The sequence below is a fragment of the Oryctolagus cuniculus genome, chromosome 9, assembly GCF_964237555.1.
Source record: "Oryctolagus cuniculus chromosome 9, mOryCun1.1, whole genome shotgun sequence".
Lineage (NCBI taxonomy): Eukaryota > Metazoa > Chordata > Mammalia > Lagomorpha > Leporidae > Oryctolagus > Oryctolagus cuniculus.
The window spans coordinates 81,829,162-81,845,286 of NC_091440.1; the positions used below are offsets into that span (position 1 = coordinate 81,829,162).

General features: G+C 39.2%; 1 protein-coding gene across 10 annotated transcripts in view; it reads left to right on the forward strand.

The window, feature by feature from the left end:
* The window catches only part of N4BP2L2 (NEDD4 binding protein 2 like 2), a 95,144-nt gene that overhangs the window by 68,513 nt on the left and 10,506 nt on the right, over positions 1 to 16,125 (forward strand). The window lies entirely within an intron of this gene.

Sequence of the window (16,125 nt, forward strand, 5' to 3'; positions counted from 1 at the left end):
TGTCCTCTTAAAATTACCTCTTCTGTCAGCTTATAAAATATTCCTCTTTTCATGTTCACTTCTTATTTTAGTTTCTCATTGTTTCTTTTGTCTGTTTCGGCACCAGTGACCTCTTCAGTGTTGTTTCCACTGTTCTGTTCCACACTTGCATCATCATCTTCCTTTCTTTCTCAGCTTTTCGGCCCTTTCAAACATCGCTTCAATCCTACTTCTTTGTTGATGTCTCCCATAATTTTCTCTAGTCCTTACTTCCTACCAGGGATATGAATTCATATTTCTCAATGCCCTTGTGAGTTTAAAGGCCTTCTCAAACTGAGCATGTTTGAAAGTAAATGCATTATTTTTCAACTCCCTTTTTATCACCTTCAAGCAAGTCTTTTTCCTGTATTACCTGTCTTAATTAATGTCATGACTCACCTACAGGTTGTCTGATCCTTTTTTCTCTAAAATGTCCTCTCCCATAACAATGAGTAATCAGGAAGCCTGTAGTCTATTTCCTGTACATTTCACATTCACTACCATCTTTTTCATCCCCCACAATATCTACTATGTGTATTTGGCTGAATCATGTAAAATTGTTAATCCTTAACTAGTAGTTTTCTTTATAAATTTATAATTTTTTTAAGATTCATTTATTTATTTGAAACACAGAGTTACAGAAAGAGGCAGAGGCAGGGAGAGAGAGAGAGAGAGAGTCTTCTATCTGCTAGTTCACTCCCCAAATGGCCACAACAGCCAGAACTGAGCAGATCTGAAGCCAAGAGCCAGGAGCCTCCTCTGGGTCTCCCACACAGGTGCAGCGGCCCAAGCATCTGGGCCATTCTCTGCTGCTTTCCCAGGCCATAGCAGAGAGCTGATGGGAAGAGGACTAGCCGGGACCCATATGACATGCCAGCACTGCAGGCAGTGGCCTCACCTGCTATGCCACAGCACTGGCCCTTATAATTTTGTAATTTATCTAATTTTTAATTATAAATTTATAATTTATCTAATTTTATTATGGCATGTCTGTGTTATATCATTTTATCCATTGTTAGAGATTATTAATAATGCCTTAGTAAAATCTCTTATCTGGGAGCTGGCACTGTGGTGTAATGGGTAAAGCCAATACCTGCAGTGCCAGCATCCCATGTAGGTGCTGGTTCAAGTCCTGGCTGCTCCACTTCCAATCCAGCTCTCTGCTATGATCTGGAAAAGCAGTGGAAGATGGCCCATGGCCCATGTCTCCCACATGGGAGACCCAGAAGAAGCTCCAGGCGTCCGGCTTTGGATTGGCCTAGCTCCTGCTGTTGTGGCCATTTGGGGAGTGAACTATTCAATGGAAGATCTCCCTTTCCCCCAGTAACTCTGTTTCTCAAATAAATAAATACTTCCTAAGAAATAAAAAAAAGGAATATGTTATACAAGAGAACATAGAAGATATCTGTGTTAACACTCATTGGTGAAAAAACAGATTGTTATCAGTATCTCAGGAAAACCCCGCTGGTCACAAATCCTTCCTTCTTCCTAGAGAAAATCTATTTGTGTGTTTGTTACTCCTTTCTTTTTCTTTGTAGAATATTCTCAAGCAATGTGATATTAGGTTTGTCTGATTTTGAACTTAGTGTAAACAGATCGTGGGGTGGGTATTTTGAGACTAGTTTCTTTTTCATATTATTTTAAAGCCATATTAATGCAGATGGTAGTTGTTCATTTTAACTGCAATATAATATTCCATTTTATAAATATATGACAATTTGTTTATCCATTCTGTTGATGGATAGATGGGTTGTTTCTAGGATTTTGTTCTGTAGACACGTTGAAATTTATCTAGGGCAATAGTTTTTAATTTGCAGGATGCATTAGAAGATCATAAAAGCAGTTTGGTAGATTGCAGCCAGCATAATCCAAAGTGAAATAGAAAGTTTGCATTTTGTGTTTTATGTATATATATATATACACACACACATATATACATATATGTTATAGTTTTATATACTTGCAATGTGCCTTACAAATATAGTAAGGGTAAATACAATTTTATGAAATGTTTTCTGGCCATGTGTATTCTGTGTGTGTTGAGAAGGGCTATAAAATGTATTTCTTTTTTATTTTTTATTTTATTTCTTATTTTTTGACAGGCAGAGTGGACAGTGAGAGAGAGAGACAGAGAGAAAAGTCTTCCTTTGCCGTTGGTTCACCCTCCAATGGCCGCCGCGGCCGGCGTGCTGCGGCTGGCGCACCATGCTGATCCGCAGGAGCCAGGTGCTTCTCCTGGTCTCCCATGGGGTGCAGGGCCCAAGTACTCCACTGCACTCCCTGGTCACAGCAGAGAGCTGGCCTGGAAGAGGGGCAACTGGGACAGAATCCGGCGCCCCGACTGGGACTAGAACCCGACGTGCTGGTGCCTCAAGGTGGAGGATTAGCCTAGTGAGCCGTGGCGCCGGCTATAAAATGTATTTCTTACTATGGGTAGCAAATGCTTTTTTTTTTAAGGTTGAACGATTTTTTTTAAAGGTTTTTTTATTTGAAACAGCTGCAGATAAAGAGAGGCAGAGTACAGAGAGAGAGAGAGAGAGAGAGAGCTTCCATCCTGTGGTTCACTCCCCAAAATGGCTCCGTGGTTAGGAATGGGCCAGGCCAGAGGCAGGAGTCAGGAGCTTCACCTGAGTCTCCTATGTGGATGCCAGGGCCCAAACACTTGGGCCATCTTTTACTGCCTTTCCCAGACCATTAGCAGGGAGCTGGATTGGAAGTGGAGCAACTGGGACTCAAACCAGCACCCACAGGGGATATTGGCAATGCAGGTGGCAGCTTTTTCTGCTATGCCACAAGGTCGGCCCCTCAAATAAGTTTTGAAGTTGTTGCTTTAGATCCTACACCTAGGAGTAGGATTGTTGGATTTTAGGGTAGGGATGTATTTGGTTTTCTTAGATAATGTTGTAGTTTTCCACAGTGATTATGACTTTTTGTAGTTATACCAGCTGCAAATAAGAATTTTTATTACTCTATATTCTTGCTAATACTTGATATTGGATGATTTAAAAGTTTTGTTAATCTGGCGGATATGAAACTTCATCTTACTGTGATCTTAATTTCTATTAGTTTTACCTATGGTGAGCTTTTTTAAAATGTATTTTAGGTCATTTCTTTCATCTGTAAAAATGCCTTCTTATGATTTTTACATTTTTCTATTGTTTATCTTTCTTGTTGATTTGTAGAATTTCTTTATGTATTCTGAATACATAATCTTCTGTCAGTTATATGTGTTTTAGCAGGAAACTAGAAAGCACTTTAGGTATTTCAAATAGAATTTAATACAAGAAATTGATTAGAAAGGCTTTGAAAGGGCAGAAGAAGCAAAAGTGTGTAAGTTACCCAAAGATTAATATTCACAGTTACAACTGTTCCTTGGTCTAGAAGAGTGCAACAGAAAATACTGTTTACCCAGAATGAGTATTGTACTGCTGAGGGTCCTGATGTTGGAATTGAGCTTCTTCAACAGCAGCTCATGAACCTTTGCTTGTTGTTGCCATCAGAAGCTAGAAAGGAGAATTTTTCCCCTCTCATTTCCAGTTTCCTGCCTGTACTTACTATTGCAGAACCCAGGGAATGAACTGGCAAAGGAATGTGGGGAGTGTAATTTGCATACCTCCTTTCTGGATGTAGAGAGGGGTTAAGAGTGCAGCTGAAAGACCACGTGTAGCCATCCTTCCCTGCTTTTCCCAGGCCATTAGCAGGGAGCTGGGTTAGAAGTAGAGCAATTGGGACAAGAACCAGTGCCCATATGGGATGCTGGTGTTGCAAATGGTGGCTTTACCCATTATACAGGCCTCTACTATGTTTTTTATAGAAAGCTTTTATTTAATAAATATAAATTTCATAAATACAACTTTGGGATTATAATGGTTCTTCCCCCCATACCCGCCCTCCCACCTCCTTAGCATCTCACCTTCTACTCCCTCTCCCATCACATTCTTCATTAAGATTCATTTTTAATTATCTTTATATACAGAAGGTCAACTCTATACTAAGTAAAGATTTTAACAGTTTGCACCTACACAGACCCACAAAGTATAAAGTACTGTTTGAGTGCTAGTTTTACCGTTAATTCTCAGTACAACATGTTAAGGACCGAGGTCCTACATGGGGAGTAAGTGCACAGTGACTCCTGTTGTTGATTTAACAATTGACACTCTTATGTATGACATCAGTGATCTCCCGAAGCTCTTGTCATGAGATGCCAAGGCTATGGAAGCCTCCTGAGTCCACAAACTCTGACCTTATTTAGATAAGGCCATAATCAAAGTGAAGATCTCCTCCCTTCAGAGAAAGGTACTTCCTTCTTTGATGACCCCTTTCCACTGGGATCTCACAGAGATCTTTCATATAGGTCGTTTTTTGCCACAGTGTCTTAGCTTTCCATGTCTGAAATGCTCCCATGGACTTTTTAGCCAGATGCCTTAAGGGCTGATTTTGATGGCGTCTACTTTAAAAACAAAACAAAAAACCTTACTTTTTAATTTCATTTTCACATAAACATTTAAAAATTTTTTGTATTTGAGAGAGAGGGAGAAGGAGAGAGAGAGAGAGAAGAGAGAGAGAGAAAATGAGCTCTTGTCTGCTCTTTTGCTCCCTGAAATGCCCACAGCAGCTGGGGCTGGGCCAGGCTGAAGTCAGGAGCCAAAAACTCAACCTGGGTCTCCCATGTGAGTGGCAGAGACTCGACTCCTTCAGCAATGATCTTCTGCTGCTTCCCAGAGTGCATATTAGCAGGAAGTTAGAACTGGGTGCAGAGCTGGGACTTGAACCCATGCAAAGGAGTATCTTAACTGTCATGCCAAACATCTATCCCCTTATTTGAGATATCCTTCCTTATCTGAGGAAAGGAATAAAATATTTTCTTTTATGTTTTCTTCTGAAGCTTTATAGTTTTTATTTTTACATATAAGACTTTAATCCTTTTGCAGTTTTATTTTTACATATAGTATAATATAGGTAATCAATTTTAATACTTTCCAAATGTGTTATTTGTTGTTCCTGCACCATTTATTAGTCCCCCCTTACCTGCATTTTCCTCTTCATAAATCAAATTTCTGTATATATAAACATATAAATATCTATATATAGAGAGAGAGGATCTACTTCTAGATCCTCTATCCCATTGCATTTATTTCTTATCTATGTTCTATTGCCACATTATCCTGATGACTTAAGCTGAATAAGTCTTGGACTCAAGATGAGTTCTCTCAATCTTATTCTCTTTTCTGTCCTATGTGTCCAATTTTCTGTTCCTGACTCAGTTCTGTCCACATTGCTACGAATGACAAGATTTAATTTTTCTTTATGACTCAATATTATTCCATTGAGTATATGAAACACATTTTCTTTTTCCATATCTTGGCTTTTATGAATAGTGTTGCAATAAACTTGGGAGTGCAGTATCTCTGATATGCTGATTTCACTTCCTGTGTGTGTGTGTGTGTGTGTTTATGTGTGTGTGTATATATATGTGTGTGTGTGTGTATGATATATATATATACATATATATACACATCCAGAAATGGAATAGCTGGATCATATGATACGTGTTTCCTCCTTGCTGTTTTCTGTAATGGCTGTATTAATTTACATGTTTGCCAATAATGTATAAGAGTTCCCTTTTCTTCTCATCCTCAGCAGCATTTTTTAAAATCTTTTAAATCCTAGCCGTTCTAACTGTGGTGAGGTTGTATCTCAATGGGATTCTGATTTGCCTATCCCTGATGGCTAGGATTTTGAGAATTTTTTCTTATGTTTTTTAATCATTTGTATTTCTTTTGGGAAATGTCTGTTCAGATAATTTTTTCCCCAAGATTTATTTTATTTATTTGAAAGAGTTACAGAGAGAGAGAGAGGAAGTTAGAGACAGTCACTGGTTCATTCCCCAAATGGCTGCAGCAGCTGGGGCTTGGCCAGACCAAAGCCAGGAGCCTGGAAGTCCATCTGCATCTTTCATGTGGGTGCAGGGGCCCAAGCACTTGGTATGTCTTCTGCTTTCCCAGGCACATTAGCAGGGAGCTGGATTGGAAGTGGAGCGGCTGGACTCAAATTGGTGCCCATATGGGATGCTGGCATCATAGGTGGTGTCTTAACCCGTTTCACCCCAATGCCAGTTTCTAGATCATTTTTAAATTGGATTATTTGGGATTTTTTGTTTTATAAGTTCCATATATATTCTGGGTAACAATCCTTTGTCAGATGAATAGTTTGCAAGTATTCTCTTCCGCTCTGTAGGTTGTCATTCTTTCCTTTGCTGTGCAGAAGCTTTTTGGTTTGACATAATCCCACTTGTTTTTTTCCCCTGTGGTTTTGGAAAGAATCATTGCCTATACTGATATCTTGGATTGTTTCCCCTATGTTTTCTTCCAGTAGTTTCATAGTCTTATGGTTAGTATTTTCTCCTGTTGGGAGGAGGTGTCTAGTTCTCCTGGAAGCGTTTATTAAATAGGCTATAGGTGACGTTTTAAAAATTTTTTATAAGTAGTTTTTTTTACTTAAAGGGAACAAATTTTATAGTTGACTTCTGAATGTTAATTTTGTATCCTGTAACATTTCTTTCTTATTAATGCTACTGATTTATCTGTAGATTTAAAAAATTGTCTACTTTTATGTGATTTCCATGAATAATAATTTTTTCTTCCTTTACACTTTTATATCATTAATTTTTTTCTTTAACTATTGTTTTCCGGAATATTTTGTGCAAGGTTGGCTAGAAATAGTAATAATAGTTTTTTTTGTCTTGTTCTTGATTTAAAGAAATGATTCTGATATTTCTCCATTAGAAATGATGTTTGTGATGGATCATATTGTCCATTGTTAATTAAGGAAGTTCTCATCTGTTCCTCATTTGCTAAAAGTTATGTGTGCTTTTAAAAATAATGTTTGGAGTTTTTTACAGCTGAAGATAGGAAAATGAATAAAATAATTTCTGCAACAATTAAAATGCTTTTCATATATGTATTGTTCTTTAACCTGTTAATGTGGTGAATTGTATCAATTGACCTTTGTAGCAAACGTGAGATTAAGCCAGTTACATAATAATGTATTATCTATTTAATAGATTACTGGGAGTAGTTTGCTAATATTTGTTTAGGAGTTTTGCATTTAGACAGATTGACCTAAAAGTTTTCATTTTGGTTACTTCCTGACTCTGTGAAGCCATGTTAACCTCATGGAAAGAGCTGAGGATAGTTTTTTCTTTTACTTTTCTTGGAAAACTTTGCATAAGATTGCAATGAAGTTTCTTGACTGGTAGAACTTTTATGAAAAGCTACTTGGTCTTAGAGTTTCTTGTTGCGAAAAATTTAAGTTTTTAATTAATTTTAATACGTATTTTCTAGCTATACATTTACAGTTTTCAAATTTACTGATATAAAGCTGGTCATTGAATTATCCTTTTATCTTTTAAATTTTCTCTGGTTCTACAGCTTTTTTTGCCTTCTTTCTCATTTCTGATACTGATTTACTAACTTTTTCTTCCCTAACTGATCTTACCAGAGGTTTGTGGTTTTTAGTAATTTTTTTAAATAATGAACTTCTGAATTCCTTGATCCTGCTTATATTCATAGATATGTTTATTATGTTTATTTTCTTCCAAGTTCTGGATTTGTTGATCCTGCCTCATGCATGTTTATTTTTCTGTTTCTTTATTTTCTTTTTCTTTTTTTATTATTTTCTTCCTCCTACTTTTTCATGTTTACTCCTCTGTTCTAACTTCTTCAAGTGTGGGTAACTCATTAATTTAATGCCCTTCTTTTTTTGTGGCAAATATCATTTTAATATATAATTGTTTTACTGTCATTCAGTTTATGACTATTTCCATTATAATGTTTCTACCTATCAATTTTTCAGTGTTTTAAATTTTTCCCAAATATTTTTTGTTGCTAATTTTTTTTTTTTTTTTTTTTGACAGGCAGAGTGGACAGTGAGAGAGAGAGACAGAGAGAAAGGTCTTCCTTTGCCGTTGGTTCACTCTCCAATGGCCGCCGCAGCCGGCGTGCTGCAGCCAGCGCACCGCACTGATCCAATGGCAGGAGCCAGGTGCTTCTCCTGGTCTCCCATGGGGTGCAGGGCCCAAGCACTTGGGCCATCCTCCACTGCACTCCCGGGCCACAGCAGAGAGCTGGCCTGGAAGAGGGGCAACCAGGACAGAATCCGGCGCCCCAACCGGGACTAGAACCCGGTGTGCCGGTGCCGCAAGGCGGAGGATTAGCCTAGTGAGCCGCGGCGCCGGCCTTGTTGCTAATTTTAAAATCTACATTATGATCAGAAAAACTGGACTGTACTTAGTACTTCTTGAGCATTTATAGAAGTTAGCCTGGGCCGGCGCCACCGCTCATTAGGCTAATCCTCCGCCTGCAGCGCTGGCACTCTGGGTTCTAGTCCCAGTTGGGGCACCGGATTCTGTCCCGGTTGCTCCTCTTCCAGTCCAGCTCTTTGCTGTGGCCCTAGAGGGCAGTGGAGGATGGCCCAGGTCCTTGGGCCCTGCACCCACATGGGAGACCAGGAGGAAGCGCCTGGCTCCTGGTTTCAGATTGGTGTAGCGCGCTGGCCGTAGTGGCCATTTTCGGGGTGAACCAATGGAAAAGGAAGACCTTTCACTATCTCTCTCTCTCTCTCACTGTCTAACTCTGCCTGTCCAAAAAAAAAAGAAGCCTGATGGACTATTTAATTTCTATAAATACTTTATGTGGGCTTGAAAAAATGTTATTTCTTCATTACTGGATGTTCCGTGTTTATCCATTATTCAGTTATTAATTTTGCTCTTTATAACTTCTCTATTCATTGTTTATTATTTTTTTCTATCATTTATCAATAAAGTGATTTTAAATATGTTGGATTTATCAGTTTATCTGTATTTGGCCAGTTTTTTTTTTTTTTTTTTCATTTCTCCACTTCTAACCATTTGCAATTATGTTGAATCACATTTTTGGAGAATTTTCAGGCTCTCTAACTCAAGTATTCATTTCAAACAAATTATGACTATCCTGTTGCCACAGTCTATTCTTGAGTTATGTCTTGGCGTTCTCAATGTTATTTACAAGATTTTTGATGAGAGCCTTCATTTATGAAATACCCATTATCTGTGAAGCATTGTGGTAGGTGTTTTACTTATAATAAAAGTCTTCTTATTTAATATAATTGGGATGGGTAGCTGGTTAGTTTTTTGAAAAGGTCGATTAAAGTAAGGAATCATGAATTGACACCTACTTTAAATGTTTAATTTGAACTTAAAATACATGATTTTTATGTATATTCATTCACTAATTTTTATGGTTCTGTTCACTGTAGTTTATCCTTTGTCATGCAGAAGTCAGATTATCATGCATTACAACATTTCTGTTCTCTATTGCCGTAAATTGGAGAGCCCACAGAAATTTTCAAAGCATTGCGATTGCAGAATACAGATTTTTATGATATTTATCTTACCCAGCCTAATTCAGAGATTGTTTTGATTCTTGTCTTTGTTGAGACAAACCACATAATTATAGTAACAATTATGATTAGTAAAAACAGGCTTGAGAATAAACTCCTCTGACTCCTTGTAAATACATAGTCCTAAGTATCGAGAGCAAAAGTGTACTAGAGAGCAGCCATTTAGCTGGGAGTATTTTGTGCTCCATTGATATCAGTCATTATTTTACAGAGGCAATGGAGAGAGGCTGTTGATCTGTCATGTCTGTTAGGTAGGGGTCATTGAAGAGCATTTGCAGTAAACCTCACAGCAGTCCTGCAAGGAGGATTTGCACAAGATCCCAACTACTAGCTTACTTCACTGAGCAGGACCAGGTGCTAAACCACAATCATTCCACAAACCTGTAAGACTTTTTTTTTTTTACTATATACATATGTTTTAATCTCAGATTATTTCATGTATTACATATGATTATGAATTGGTTTACAGGATTTTGCAATGGAAAATACTATTTCTAGCCCTCTTAATTGTTTTCATGAAGATAATTTTTTTTCTTAAGATTTACTTATTGATTTGAAAATCAGAGTAATAGAGATAGGGGGAGAGACAGAGATCTTCCATATACTGATTCTCTTCCCAGGTAGCTGCAATGGTTAGGGCTGGGCCAGGCCAAAGCCAGGAGCCAGGAGATTCATCTGGGTCTCCAATATGGGTGCCAGGGGCCCAAATACTTGGGGCATCTTCTGCAGCTTTCTCAGGCCATAGCAGGTAGCTGGATCAGAAGTGGATCAGGGAGCTGGTGCTGTAGCATAGCGGGTAAAGCTGCCACCTATGGTGCTGGCATCCCATATGGGTGTCAGTTCGAGTCCATGCTGCTCCACTTCCTGGCTCCTGGCTTCAGATTGTCCCAGCTCCAACCATTGCAACCATTTGGGGAATGAATCAGCAGGTGGAAGATCTCACTCTCCTTTCAGTCTCTCTCTGTAACTGCCTTTCAAATTAATAAATCTTTAAAAAAAAAAAAAAGTGGAGCAGCTGGGACACAGACCGGCACCCATGTGGGTAGCTGGTGTTGCAGGTGGCCGATTTACCCACTGTGTCACAACGCCAGCCCCTGAAGATGATTTCTTATAGTGCTTTGTTGTTCTTTCCATATAGTCAGTTTTGCCTTTATCTGAATGTTCTCTCATGTTTGTTTTCAGATCACAATTCACTTGGTTAGGGTTAGCTTATCTCTGAGTAAATGCTTTGTTTCTAAATCTGTTTTCCTCTCTCTCTGTGTTTTTTTGTTTGTTTTGTTTTAGTTTGTTTGTTGAGAGGTACACTGGCTTCCCTCTTAGGAACTTGCATTCTGAGCCATCATCCAGAAAACAAAATAGTATTCATCATAGATGTGTTACCATCTGTTCATTTCTTATTTTCTCCTTTCTCTCCTATATTTACAGCCTATATCTCTAATTCTCCTGATTTCTTTTCCACAACTAACTTTTATTCACTGAAGCTTCTTTTTTTCTAATGGCACCAGTGATTCCTAAATGAATGAGTACAAGTCAGTTCAGGTTTAATAAGCTTTGACACAACTTTGATAAGCCACTAACACTATAGATGTTGCCAAGGAAAGTCCATCTCATGATTAGCCACATCAGAGGCATAAACATTCCAAAATAATTTTTATCACCACCACCAAGTCTCTTTCCAGAATTTTCCAGGTCACTGTTCAGTAACAGTGTTTTGTTTCTAGAAGTCCTGGTCGGTTGTTTCTTGAACATGTTTAGTAGCTATAGACAACTTCAGTGGTGCAACACTGGCACATGTCTTTGGCACACTTCCCTTCAGATTCAGTCTTCTGATTTTCATCTCTCTTGGTATTGTGTTATATTATTCATTGCAATTCTAATCCTTAGAGACTTCTTTGATTAACTCTTCGAAAAAGTCTTCATAAATTACTTGGTCTTCCAGACTCTGATCATTTATTTTCTGAGTCATCTCATCCTTTCTTCATCTGGTATATTCACTTCTCTGTGGGCCCAGTGGGTTATTATCATTCACAGTTCCCTATTATCATTTCTTTAAGTAGGCATTAGGTTATGTTCCTTTTAAAGCTAAAGTATTATTGAGGAATAGTAGAGAAGCCCTCATCTTTTTTACTTTCTAACCTCTTCTTTAGGGATAATTAAGCCTGTTTGTTCAGCCTGTGAGCTGAACTTAAGACAATTGATTTACCAGCCTTACCTCACATAGACTTCTGGGTCTCAGTAAATGGCCACTTTATCTTCTAGTTATTCGGTTCTAAATCCTTATAGTCATATTTGATTCTTTTTTCTCATATCCCATATCTATTTTTTTCTCCCAAAGTCTTGCTTTTGTTGCCTTCAAGAAATATCCAGATTGTGATTCCTTTTTTTTTTTTACTTCTGCCCCATGATGAGTGAATTAAATCCAGGAGGAGCCATCTGTGACCATCTACCTATCTAAGTTGTGAACCATCTACTTTGGCCTTCTCATTGCTCATGTGAAGCCCTGTCATGAGGGTGAGTCATGGAAAGGGATTCTTGTCCCACAGTATCTCCTCTTGTGTCCTCTTGTTACTTCTTATTTGAGAAAAAGAGGATAAGAGAAAAATCTCAAGATATTACATATTAAGTTAGTGATAACAAGAGTCAAGGCTCAAGCTTTCCTTGCATGAAAGGCTTCAACTTGGGTGGACATCCTATCAAATCAGGTTGAGCCCTCCCTGGGGACACATTCACCTCATATCTGGAGTGTGGTTTGAGTCCCGGCTACTCTGTTTCTGATCCAGCCTCTGCTGATGCACTTAGGAAAGCAGAGTGATAGCCCAAGTACTTGGGTTCCTGCCACCCATGTGGGAGACCAAGTTGTTGGCTTTGGCCTGGTTCAGTCTTGCTGTTGCAGGCATTTGAGAGAAGTGAATTAGCAAATGGAAGATCTCTCTCTTGGTCTCTTACTCTCTGTCACTCTATCTTTCAAAATAAATAAATCTTGGAAAAAAATAATGATAGCCTTAACTGTCACCAGCCAAGTATCTCTCTGTTTATTTACATGTAAGAACTTGAAGATGAAATGAGGAAGAGAAAGAGGAAGTGTTTGGTACAATTCTTTCTTTAAATTAAGAGGTAGTTTCACATCCTAGTAAAAGAGTGTGGGCTCTAGAGCCAGTCAGCCTTGGTCTGAGTCCTGTCAGTAGCCGTGTGACTGTGAGCAAATTCTTTAACTTCTCTGTGTTTTAGTTGTGTTTGTGAGACGGAGATGAAACTAGCATTTGTTCTTACTTTATACTGTTGTGAGGATGAGTTGGTAAATGTAAAGCAATTAAACAGGCTTTTTAAAAAAGAACTTATTTATTTATTGATAGATTTATTTATTTGCAAGAGTTACACAGAGAGAGGAGAGATAGAGGAGATCTTCCATCCGCTGGTTCACTCCCCAAATGGCTGCAACACAGCCAGGAGCTTTCCAGGTCTCCCACATGGGTGCAGGGGCCCAGCACTTAGACCATCTTCTGCTACTTTCCTAAGCACATTAGTAGGGAGCTGGATCAGAAGTGGAGCATCTGGGATTCGAACTGGTGCCCATATGGGATGCTGGCACAGTAGATGGTGGCTTAACCCACTGTGCCACAGTGTTGGCCCCAAAGATTTTATTTATTTATTTGAGAAGTAGAGCCATGGACAGAGATAGAGGGAGAGACAGAGAGAGAGGTTTTCCATCCACTACTCCACTCCCCAAATTGGCTGTAACAGCTGGAGCTAGGCTGGTCCAAAGCCAGGAGCCAGGAGCTTCTTCAGGGTCTCCCATGTGGGTACAGGGGCCCAAGAACTTGTGCAGTCTTCTACTGCTTTCCCAGGCCATAAGCAGAGAGCTGGATTGGAAGAGGAGCAGCTGGGACATGAACCAATGCCCTTATCAGATACCAGCGCCATAGGTGGAGGCTTAGCCTACAACACCACAGTGCTGACCCCTAAACAGTCTTAACATATAGTTCAGTATACAACAAACAGTTCTCTCTTTAAAAGTTTATTTATTTATTTATTTAAAGCAAGTGACAGAAAGGGTGAGAAACAGAGGAAGATATTGAGAATCTTCCATCTGCTGGTTTATTCCCCAAATGCTCACAATAGCCTGGGGTGGACCATGTTGAAGTCTGGAGCCAGGAACATCATTTGGGTCTCCCACATGGGTGATAGAAATTCAAATACTTGGGCCATCACCCGGTATCTCCCGGGTGCATTAGCAGGAAGCTTCTTGGGAAGTGAAGGTGAGACTCGATTCCAGGCCCTTGTACTTGGGATATAGGTGTCCCAAGCAGCAGTTTATCCCACTGTGTCACAACTGTATACCCTAATAGTTCCTTTTTTTTTTAAAACAAGTTTTCAAAGTAGAATATTGTACCATGGTCCTTCTGATGGTAGAAGGGGTTATAATTATTTCAGTGATGAACCATATTTTGTAATTTCACTTCCCTACGTTAGGGCTCCCTTTCTCTGTTGAGAGCTGTTCAGAGGGACAGTGGCTACACATTAAGTGTGCTCAGTGAGCAAGAGCAGTGCTGGAATGAGTCTCAAGCTCTTAGAATGTTAACACTTTATCCAATAAATGAAGTGACAGCAAATGTTATCTGTTCTTTTGTTCCTTTCTCTGCAAGCAGGGTGGTTTATATGTGGGCTAAGACCAGGGGCGTTTATTTTCAGAATAATACACTAGTCTTCAGTATAAATTTCATAAATGATGTTACCTTAAAGCTCTCATGGGAATCAGACTGAATTGGCCATGTAGAAGAGTTATTACCAAAGGTGACTTTTTAAAAATTCAGTATCATTTTTATAGAGGCTACATCACAAATACTTGTAGGTACATTAGTGTTCCTTAATGCTCTTTCTAATACTCAGGAATGTGTAAACAAGGGCAGCAACAGTTAGGTGATAAAAAACAAGGTATTCATGTGTCATGCCTACTAAAAATTGCCAGCAGCATGAACGCTGTAGACCAGGCCAGAAGCTAGGGATAAGTTTAATAGGTTCATTTGTCGGATATCCAGTCTGAGAACAATCAATTGCTCTGTTTTCTTCATCATCTCTTTCTTTAATGTTTGTTTGCTAGTTTGGTTCTTTGTTTTTCTGTTACTCTACACTGGATTATTTTCCCCTCACCAGAACCCCCACCAACTGCATTTTACTATGTCTCCATCAGTACTTTGTCCTTCACTGTGATTACTGAATGTGGAAGAGAAGATAACTAGATCTTTATATTCAAAATTAGAACATTTTCTAGATCTCCCTTTTTCTATTAGGATCAAATATTGTTGTAAATTATCGGGAGCTATGAACTTTTAGTATATCCAGTGGGAATGCTCTGTTGCTCTTTTGCTGGGTAATTTTCCACTGGGCATCGCAGGATAATTAGCATTTCTGGCCCAGTACTACAATACCAGTCATTGTGACCTCCCCTCTGGTTCTGAGCCACTGCCAGCTGCACAAATAGAAGCATATCACCCAAATACTTGACTCAGCTCTGATTATTATTTTTTAAAAAGATTTTATTTATTTATTTGACAGGTAGAGTTACAGACAGTGTGAGAGGGAGAGACAGAGAGAAAGGTCTTGCATCTACTTGTTCACTCCCCAAATGGCTGCAGCGGCTAGAGCTGAGCCTATCCAAAATCAGAAGCCAGGAGCTTCTTCCAGGTCTCCCATGTGAGTGCAGGGGCCCAAGCACTTGGGCTGTCTTCCACAGCTTTCCCAGGCCACAGCAGGGAGCTGGATCAGAAGAGGAACAGACCGGACTAGAACAGGTGCCCATATGTGATGCCAGCACCACAGGTGGAAGCTTAGCCCACCACGCCACAACACCAGCCCCAACAGCTCATTATTAACCATTGTTTATAATTTCATGGAACAACTAAATTGCCAGAGTCTTTACATTTAGAGGAAAGCTAGCTATTAAAACCATTGAAGTTGTGCCCTTCTGAGACTATCCTAGCAACTTTTTATGTATTTATTTTTAATTTATATATTTGAAAAAGTTAGAGAGAGAGGGAGAGAAAGAGTGGTCTTCCATTTGGTAGTTCACTCCCCCAGGTGACTGCAACACCAAGGGCTGAGCTAGACCAAAGCCAAGAGCTTCATCCAGGTCTCCCTTATAGGTAGCAGGTGCCCAAGCACTTGGGCCGTATTTTGCTGCTTTCTCAGCTCATTATCAAGGAGCTGGATTGGAAGTGGAACAGCTAGGATACAAACTGGTCCCCATATGGGATGCTGACATCACAGACAGCAGTTTTACCTGCTATACCACAAAGCCAGCACCGTTTCATTTTTAAAAATATGAAATGTTTGGAAATCTAAGATACCTATTGGTGGATTTTATATATATAAAATATTTTCTTATAAAGATATTAGGTTCTCACATTGTTATTGGTTTATGAAATGAGTATGTGCAAGTAAGCTTTAACTTTTTCAAAGTACTCTTTTTGTTTTTTAAGCTTTGTTTATTTATTTGAAATTAAGAGTTACAGAGAGACAGAGATCTTCTCATTGGCTGGTTCTCTCCTTACATGGCAGCAATGGACAGGGTTAGGTCAGGTCAAAGCCAGGAGCCAAGAGCCCCATCTGGGTCTCCCACATGGGTGACAGGGACCCAAGTACTTATGCCATCTCAGGCCATTAGCAGAGACC